This window comes from Vanessa cardui, chromosome 2 (genome assembly GCF_905220365.1).
Source record: "Vanessa cardui chromosome 2, ilVanCard2.1, whole genome shotgun sequence".
Classification (NCBI taxonomy): domain Eukaryota; kingdom Metazoa; phylum Arthropoda; class Insecta; order Lepidoptera; family Nymphalidae; genus Vanessa; species Vanessa cardui.
Genome location: NC_061124.1, coordinates 15,962,754 through 15,972,254, shown reverse-complemented (window position 1 = coordinate 15,972,254; position 9,501 = coordinate 15,962,754). Strand labels below are relative to the sequence as shown.

Sequence of the window (9,501 nt, the reverse complement as noted above, 5' to 3'; positions counted from 1 at the left end):
ATAAAGATTATAATTGCTTGTACAATATTGACTAACTAAAGTTGTCAATCTGAGACAGGAGGCATAAATAAGTACCTACTAAATAATGTAAATTCACTATTTTGTTTGTCATTACTTAAGTCACTTCGGTTTGAGCTTCTATTGATAAATAGTTATTATGATGTACAATTGAAGATGTATAAGAAAATTGTAGGTAGTCACTAAACACTACCTATTTTAATTTTTGGTTTAAAATTGATAAAAAATGTATATTTATTTTGATAATACAGAGGCTAGTTATTTAATTTTATATATAAAAATACGACTATACAACTATCATAGCAATTTCTATAGCATTGATGTCGAAGATACCCTGGATCAATGAGTGAAATAATAGCTTTCACGATATTATTCCTAAGAATAAGAACACGAAAAAATGTTCAAACAATGTTTTATAAGTTGTTAAAACTAACAGTGTGTTTTTATGTTCTTTTTTTTATAAATTCATCGTTATCTCTACATGTAACATGATTAGACGTACCTATGTGTACAATAATTTTGTTTTTACACATTTTGTTCGCAATCATCGGCATATCATAATAGGTACTAAAGAATAAAGATGCAATATTGCCTACTTTCGCTATGTACTCGCATTTTTGAAAAATGTGGAAACTCTGGAAAATGTGCTTATAAATCAACAACATATTCTAAAACCTGAAGACAACCTTAGTAGTAATAATTTGTACAAATAACATATCTAATATCGTATAACAGAATTTCCATGACAATTAATCGTCTTATCATAAGCCGAGGAGGACCTTGCGAGGCCTCAAGAGGTCCCATAAAGAAAACCATCGCGTGTCCCACTTACCAACTCACTTACCAATGGAACGCTACATCGAATTTAAGGTAAATTGACTTTTATTCTTAGCGAGATAAGTGTCACTTTGGGTGAAAGGAAAAATTGTAGGTCTGTAGGCCTGTCGTCTCGTGGATGTGTGCGTGTCGTGTTTATGTGAGCTAGTGTGCGTGTACGCATCGGAGATAGTATGCCGCAGGGCTGGTCAATCTAAAGAGAAATGCGTCGCTATAAAATAACTTGATCTTATTTTTATAACATTAGCCTTTATATGTATTATATCGTATAAAAATTTTGATTGAAAGAGTATTTATTGTTTAATTTCCGAGGCTCACAAATTTGCACGCAAACCCTTCCATATAATTATTGTTTATTATTAACATCCATTATGTGATTACTTATTTCCTTTAAGATTATAACGTTAATTAAATATTTTACTTCAATCGCCAGTTAATCATTTTTAGCGAATTGTTATAAAAATATTTGATTAGTATAATATCAATTATTTATTTTTTTCAAATTGCGGGCTATTTTAAATTATTGCACATAATTTTATAATTATTCACGACTGAAAAGACCCAACTGTTGCTACGCTCTCAATAGCATAGCGGGCCGTAGCTTGCGCGCCCCGTAGCCAGTGGTGGTAAAATTTTGGTGGGAGTGAGTGGGGTGCGCGCGCGCCGGCAGTCGATCGACTACACGCGGCGCACGCGCCCGCCTTCCCGGAGTGAAGTGAAGTGAAAGACATTAACCCTCAACACTCGATCAGTGACCGCTGACCAGCGAAAAAAAAACAGTGTACGTTGTGTCTTTGCTCTTTCCCAAAAAAACGGGACGATGAGTTCTCTGGAAATGTCATTGGCATAAATAAAGTGACGTGTTGTGTTGGAGTACCATTGAGTGGACCTGGACGAGTTTTTTTATTTCTATTTCTTTACCCTCCCCCCTTGTAAATATTCGTCGGAATATTTATATTTTTTTATCGTTCTTTTATTTTTGCCAATTACATGACTCCTGCTCTTTTATATCTAACAGTTTTATTTACTAACCGCATGTACTATATCGATACGAATCAGTAGTTTGTGTATGGAAATGGCTTTTCCCGTAAATCGTGTCAGTTTTCGGGCCGATAGTGCGAAGGTCGTTCGACGAGTTTTTTTACAGTTTTAACGGCGATCCCGCACTACACTGACACGAATTATTGTCTTTTGTTTTTATTAATGTTAAAATAATTTTCCAAACTTTGGAATTTTAGTAAAAATATAAATATTGTAGAATAAATTTTTTAGCTAATACATATAGACTTGTTTAGTTTTGAGTATCTTTAATCTCAACTTTTTTTTTACAACTTTAGTTACTTTCGAATTCTTATTCAACTTTTTATATATTATATCTGCCTTTATAGATATCATCTATATATACCTACCAATATATTTCCTATAGTTTCTATATACTATATAATTGTTTCTAGGTAAGTACATCGTAAACTCGCCCTAGCCTAGACCCAGGGCCTTTAGTAAAGCGTCCTCTTGTTTTTTAGTCTTGACCCCACCCTTCGGCCTAACTTCTTGCCATTCCGGACTAGAAGCCAGTGCAGTGGAACATTGAGGAGTGGACTGAGTGTATCATGTTGTTGTGGATTTGACACAAATTACACCGCTGCTACCGTCTTGTTTAAATATTTCAGGTGAGTCAAAAAATTTAACATGTCGTTGACCTATTTACATTTGTAAGATTCGGAAACGAGATAAGTGATATTTGAGATGAGTCACTTGCTGTTTTTTTTATTATTATTGCGAAGTTATTTTTTTATAAATAAGAAAAACGATGCGGTCATGAACCGTTTTTATTTTAGTATTTTAACAAACTTTTATTAAATAATCCAGTGTTGTTAGGTTTATATTTAATATAGTTAAGAATATACAGAAATAAATGTCTATATTTTTTATGAATCATTTTTCAAATTAAGAAAAATACTTAATAAAATGAATCTTTCAATTAGTGTATTTTGGACCAAATTATAAAACAATAACAATAATATATCAAGTAGGCATAACTTTGCAATGACATCTTAATACGTACAATGTATGAAATTTAATATTTATTTTTATATATGTTGGTATATAAAAACCATTTGGCTTATTTTCTTTTAAAGGAAAGCCCAGAAGGATTAAAAATGAACGTCATTATATACCTAAAATTATTTGGTTTTTCATATTTAATTAGAATTCAATTTCACTACTAATTTTCTTAATTGAAGTATGGTTTTATAAACAAACGTCAAATTATAGGATTAAATTATAATAATAAGGCACTTAACAATGTTTCAAAATACTAACCGATAAAACGGCAAGAAACTCACTAGATATTCTCTCTCTCGAGTAAGAGCCTACTAGCGTTTGAAAATAGAACTTTCGATGAATCCTAATTGATAAGGAAACTGAGATTCATAACATATTTGACGTATTTGCACAAAGTACAGGCACCGGCTGAACGCAATGTTGAGCCGTGATATATGACTACAATATACCGTATACGAACAGCCTTGAACACTGTTTTAGTATTATTCGGTAAAATAACGATACGGTTGTTGACCTCACTGGTTATTCTATTCAGGTGACTGACCTTATATAGAATATATTTTGCACAAATACAAAACCAGTCAGGATTAGTCGAATTAATTAGATAACATGCGTCGAATGTGTTTTTGATAGTTGCACTACTTTATACTTATTCGGGTCTAAAATACATTTGCGTTGTTATCTCACTACGTAAAATACTTATTGCTTTTAAACATATATATTACTAAAAAAAAATATTTTTAATTTCGTTTGATGGAATTCTTGTAAATAATTTCTTTTTAAAGCATTTTCTTACATTCGATTTATCGAAATCAGAGTTACTTTGCATCTCAGGATTATCAAATGGTTCGTTATATATAAAAGCATGTTCCAAATATCGGATTTCTAAAATTAGTTTTCTTGTGCAATTGTAATAAGTTACGACAAACGATTTTATAAGTATATTATAAATAGCAAAAATAACGTCTGATAGAGTTCATGTAAACAGTAGTGTCAAAATGTGTTGTAAGTTAATTAAAAGTATGCGCAACTCGAGATGTAACCCAAAAATCACACCTTTAAAAGCGAAACCGGTGGCGGCTGCACTTGTAACGCAACTTGTGAATATTCCTGTGAAATAGAAACAATCTGAGCATCTGTTTTTGATGACAAGGCAAAGAAAGATAAAAAAATATATAATTATTTAAAAGTATTCTATAAAAAACATCATATTATTTATTAGCAAACTTAACACTTAGTGTTTACTTCAATGAAATACATATTCTTTCTAGGTATTTATATAAATAGTTACAATATTCTAAGACAATTTATTTGTTTCTCGGTTTGTTCGGTAAGCCAGTGTAAATTCATAGCACATTGACAGTGTACATGACAGACATATAGATAGTCAATATTTCGAGCAGTTCCAGTGTTAATTGCCCTCGAGTAAGATAATTAAAATTAAATAATTAACTAATTTTAAAGTCATATATTTGGTAGGTATTGATCATTTGAATTCACATTTCATTACTTTTAGTATTTTCAAATAGAATCCTTATTTATAAAAATAAATGAATTATTTATTTGTGGTGCGACCACCAAAAATTTAAATAAAGTCTATACCCAAAGACATTCATTCAGTAAATATATATAACAAAAGTCAAACATATTATGCTTATGACATCTCGTCTGTCAAAAAAGCAGGTGTAATATTCTTGTTAAAATAATTTCAACATGTTGTTAAAACCAATTTGACTATCCAACCCAAAATCACTGGTGGAGGTCGCGATGACACATCGATCCTTCAACTTAGTAACCTCATTAGTAAAATCTTAGTGAGTCAGATAAGAGGATCGCGGTGAAGCAACACGGACACCACAGTGGGCGGCACACGGAAGGCGTGCTATTGTCTTTGATTAGAGACATATCTGTTAACATTTTAGTATTATTCGCTCAAAATATCCAAGCGATACTAATCTTAAATGTTTAGTAATTATGAGCTATAATGGTATACGTAAGAATGTATTTAAAGTCGGCTTTGTATGACTGTATCGATTCTTTTTATATAGCAATTTAATGGAATTTAGTGATAAGTTAATATTTTGAATGTAAAATTACTTAACAAATGTTTTATACGAAATGTCATAAATAATGATATTATATGGGTTCGCTTTGTACTTTTTGAACTAATGAAACTCGTACATTATAGAATTTGACTAATATACTATTTACTATCTTTTTAAAATTTAAAAACAGGGAAGCGTTTCAGTGTCTTTTTTTCAATAAAATTTGGAATATTATATTGACATGGCAAACTTCTTGTTTTTCACTACGTAGTATAAATCAAAGTCGCTTGCCGCGGTCTGTCTGTCCCTGTGTATGATATTATCTTTAATATTACCTACAACGGTTTTTTTTTTAATAAATTGATTCAAAAAGAAGGTTTATATGTATAATTCCAGCACAATATAGTGGAAAAATCTGATAATTTAGAATGTGATGTCGAAAATAAACACATTTTCCGAGCTTACATTGCAAACGCCGGCTGAACCCTACAGTATAACCTACAGTACACTTGAAAATTAAAAAGAAATTTTGTAGTTTATTTCGTATCAACAATGCATCAATGTGAAGCCGGGCGGGTCGCTAGTTAATTCATTAAAAAGTGTCGATAAAAATAACCAAATAATATTAAAATTTTAAACGATATTGCTTATTATTTTTTTACAAATAAAAGGCACAACAAAAGTCATTGCAAATTAACTTATAAGCGAATACAAACGAGGCAGTTTTATTTCGTTTCGCATTAACTAGAGGTATCAATTACCGCCACTCATCCGAGTGTGAGCTCAATATAATTAGAGCAAAGATAATATTCAATTTTTCCTTGAACGTCTAATTACAGTCCCCTGGTCACGAACTGACCGAGATTTTACTCGAAGCGGTGAAATATGCTCACAAAACGAGTACTGGGTCGTTTCAACGGATTATGATAATTTAATTAATTTCAAACGGCACTCAGCGTTACGAACCCTCTGCTCTCTCGGCTATTTCGCACAATGCTCAACGTGTCTTAATAATTAACACGGAGACGTAGTTATCGGTGGAAGGGCTGTGTTGCGTTTTGGTTGGTTTGATACTGACTAAATAATCTACAGCGCATAAAGTTTGTATTGAAGTTTTCAGTTTTGAATAATAATGGAGACACTGTAATTACAGGCTTAAGATTATATCTCTTAGAGTATATACAAATAAATCGTAAAAAGAATATGTTATTATGAACGTGCTTGTAATGTTCAAAACAAATGAATATCTCCTAAATAAATCAAAGAGTCTTCATAAGAATTATATCCGAAACGATAATATTTTTTTTAAAAAACGACATTTACAATGTAATTTACATACATTTAAAAATAACAATACATTAACTAAATGAATCAACTAACAAATACCGCAATGAATCGATACACAAAGCGTACGATACGCTGAAAACCTAGTGCAATAGAAACGCTAGAGCCTAGACCCAGTGGCTAGGTCTAACAGTGACACACATAGTGGCAACTTTCACTCGCAAGCCGCAGATGCGGCGGCAATGACCACGCGACGGTAATGTCAAGTGCGTAAACAGTTTTCACTGGACGACGGGCGCGCTGAATTTACGATTGATAAATTTTTTCGGCGCATTTTTGAGTGATTCATTGTTGCACTATTTTATTTGATTAGAGTTTTTTTTTACTGCCTTTTATTATATAGGTTTTTATTCAATAAGTTATATTATGTTAGTGAAAGTTTATAAGCTATTTGCTTAAGACATTCTGTTTAGTGTTTTAATATATACTTAAGAGGTAGTTTCTCTCGTTCTTTTCCTGTATTTATCAGCGTTCGACCATAAATTATTTGAACGAAGATCTTTTTCCTCGTAGACTTAGAATATCTCTATGAACAAGCATAACAAATTTATTCCTTAATAATTTTCATTAATTTAAACTTACAATGATTACATAAATACAGTGAGTTAAATGATAAACGTTAATAATGCTCAACTAAGATTTCCCAAGCTCTGTAAATAATGGGATTCCCAATAGATCACCGATGAAGTAGCCTCTGAAAGTTATTGGTCAACTTGAGACGTGATTCATTGAATTTTGTAACGTGTTCGAGACGACCGCTTTCTGAGGCTACGGATCAGAGGTTACAACAATTAGTGATAACGTGATAGTTTACGAATAAGGTTAAGTTATGTCCGGATTTATTGACGTCTAAATATATATACATTGTGAGTCAAAGAATGCGTGCGAATAACTACAAAATCATCATAAAACATTGGATTTTTATGAAAAAAATGATTGTACTATTTTGTACCCCCTTTAGTTATATGATAATATACGAAATAGATTCCTTAGTACCTATAGAATGCACTAAAGCACTGTGTATATAAAAGAAATACATACATACAAACACAAACAGGGGTTTATATGTATGTATGTATAACATTTCGTTGTAGCTTCTGTATAATCAAGAGTACACTATAAAATAGGTATATAGAATCAGATATAATCATTTCTAAGCAGCGCTAGACACCAGACAAATAGTTCAATAACTCGAGACGACAGCTAGCTAATGAATAGCTGAAGTTATTCGCGAGACTGAGACACATATACAGGCGTATCACGCAACGGGTGCGGCGCGCATGCGCGTGCGACGGACATTGGCCACCGGTGAAAGCGATCAGCTGACGATACTAACCTTTCGCCTTGATTGAGTTTCAAATTGTTTGAACACTATAGTGTGACCAGTCATTTGGATAAATCTTATCTTCTTCGCTAATCAAAGTATAATTTAAGCCTTTTTCTCTTGTTTATATTCCAAACAAAAATTAAAAAAAAAATCTTATTTGATATAAATTTCTATCATAAGACATTTCTATTACAATTTTTGAGTATCAAAATTTATAATGATTTAAAAAAAATCTTAAATGTATTAAACGGTCATCAATCAATAGGTACAATAAATGTTTTCAATGATTAATTGAAACGTGAGTTTAAAAAAAATAGTTATTTTAAGAATTATTAACATGAACACAAATAATTAGCAAAAAAAATTAAGCTAAAATTAAAATATTAATTCTGAATGTCTTCAATCAATATCAATTTGGAAATTATTTCCAATCAAATTATTTTGCGAGTAATTGATAAAGCAACCTAAATTGCACCTTAAACCATTGATATAAGGATGACAATAGATCTAGAACATCAACCGTATAGCGTCTGAGAACATGTTGTCACGTTGACGAAGAGAAAGCTGTAGTAAGATCCGTTCCGACCATCCATATACATAGTAATATACTTGCAAAGGAAAATTCTTGCAAATATACCTAATTACAGAATTCGCTGTTTGTATTGTGTAGAAACTCATAGACGTAATCTTAGTTGTGCCTTACGTTGTTTTACGTTAACTTATTCTTTTTAAAAATAGAATATCTAATTGCATTGAAAATTGACAGGTTTTCAGTACTGATTTTATTTCGCCATTTTTTAAATTAAATTTTTATTATTTACTTATAAATATTACTGAATTATGCTCGTCGTGTCGTAAGAATCTCATTGATGTATTATATACAATGATATGCCAATATACAAAAATAATATCAATTAATAAGTCTAATAAATATTTTTAATACATTAGATTATGTTGCAACAACCAGGCCGAGGCTGTAATTTAAGAGGCTTCCGTTAGTATTGTTATTTAAATAAAAATTAACGTAGTACTAATATTTTGTAACTTAACTAATTAGCAAATCGAATTGTTTGATTAATATTATATTTTATAATTTAAAAATATATATTTTATTACGATATAAACAATACGTTTTGTATATAATAAATAATAACAATAACATTGAATATTGATTCGAAGACGCTATGGACAGAACGCGTTGAATTCTAATACATGTCAATGAAGCAGAATGAACTTAACGACCGCGATTCGCATTCTAAGGATATTTACTATTTACTGATTTACAGCATTTAAAAATAATGAGGCCAATATAATCAACAAAATACACATGATTGTTTTCACTGTTATACTAATGTTATGTTCATGTTAAGCTATGAAATAAAAAAAACAGTTTTCTTTTCATGCGTACTTATTATTTTTCTATAAATTCCTAAAAAAATTCTTAGTTCAAAGAGCGAATAAAAAATATATAAATCAGCTATCGGTTAATAAAAAAATATGATGTAACATTAAAAATGGTAACTGACTTGAAGAATTAAAGAGCACATGACGCGCCGAACAATAAGGTTCAAAACACATGTTACCAAAATACTCCAGCTTTCCCGTCGCGTGAGGCTTTCTCCAGATAAAGGAGCGCGACAGATGTCCCACGAACCCTTCAATCAGTCAATATTTGAATTCAATTTGGTAAAAAAAGAACATGTGCTCAATGTTGTGGGAATATTTTCGGTACCTGAGCCATTACGCACTACTTACGAAAACTTACTACTTCCGAAATTATTTTTACGATAAAGCAATGGACGAATATTGTGTTATGACAAGATATGCCGAAAAATTATCATATACGTACTAAATGAAACTAGTGTT

General features: G+C 31.1%; 1 protein-coding gene across 4 annotated transcripts in view; it reads left to right on the top strand.

Moving 5' to 3' along the window:
* Positions 1-1,487: 1,487 nt before the first annotated feature.
* LOC124539097 (ichor) overlaps positions 1,488-9,501 on the top strand; it is a 44,190-nt gene continuing 36,176 nt past the window's right edge. For 2 of the 4 annotated variants that reach the window (XM_047116443.1, XM_047116423.1), the window contains exons 1-2: positions 1,488-1,636; positions 2,379-2,525. The gene's annotated coding sequence lies outside the window, so the exon portion shown is untranslated. Of the gene's footprint in view, positions 1,637-2,243; positions 2,526-9,501 lie in introns of all 4 variants that reach the window. The other 2 variants (XM_047116435.1, XM_047116428.1) reach the window with 2 other exon arrangements.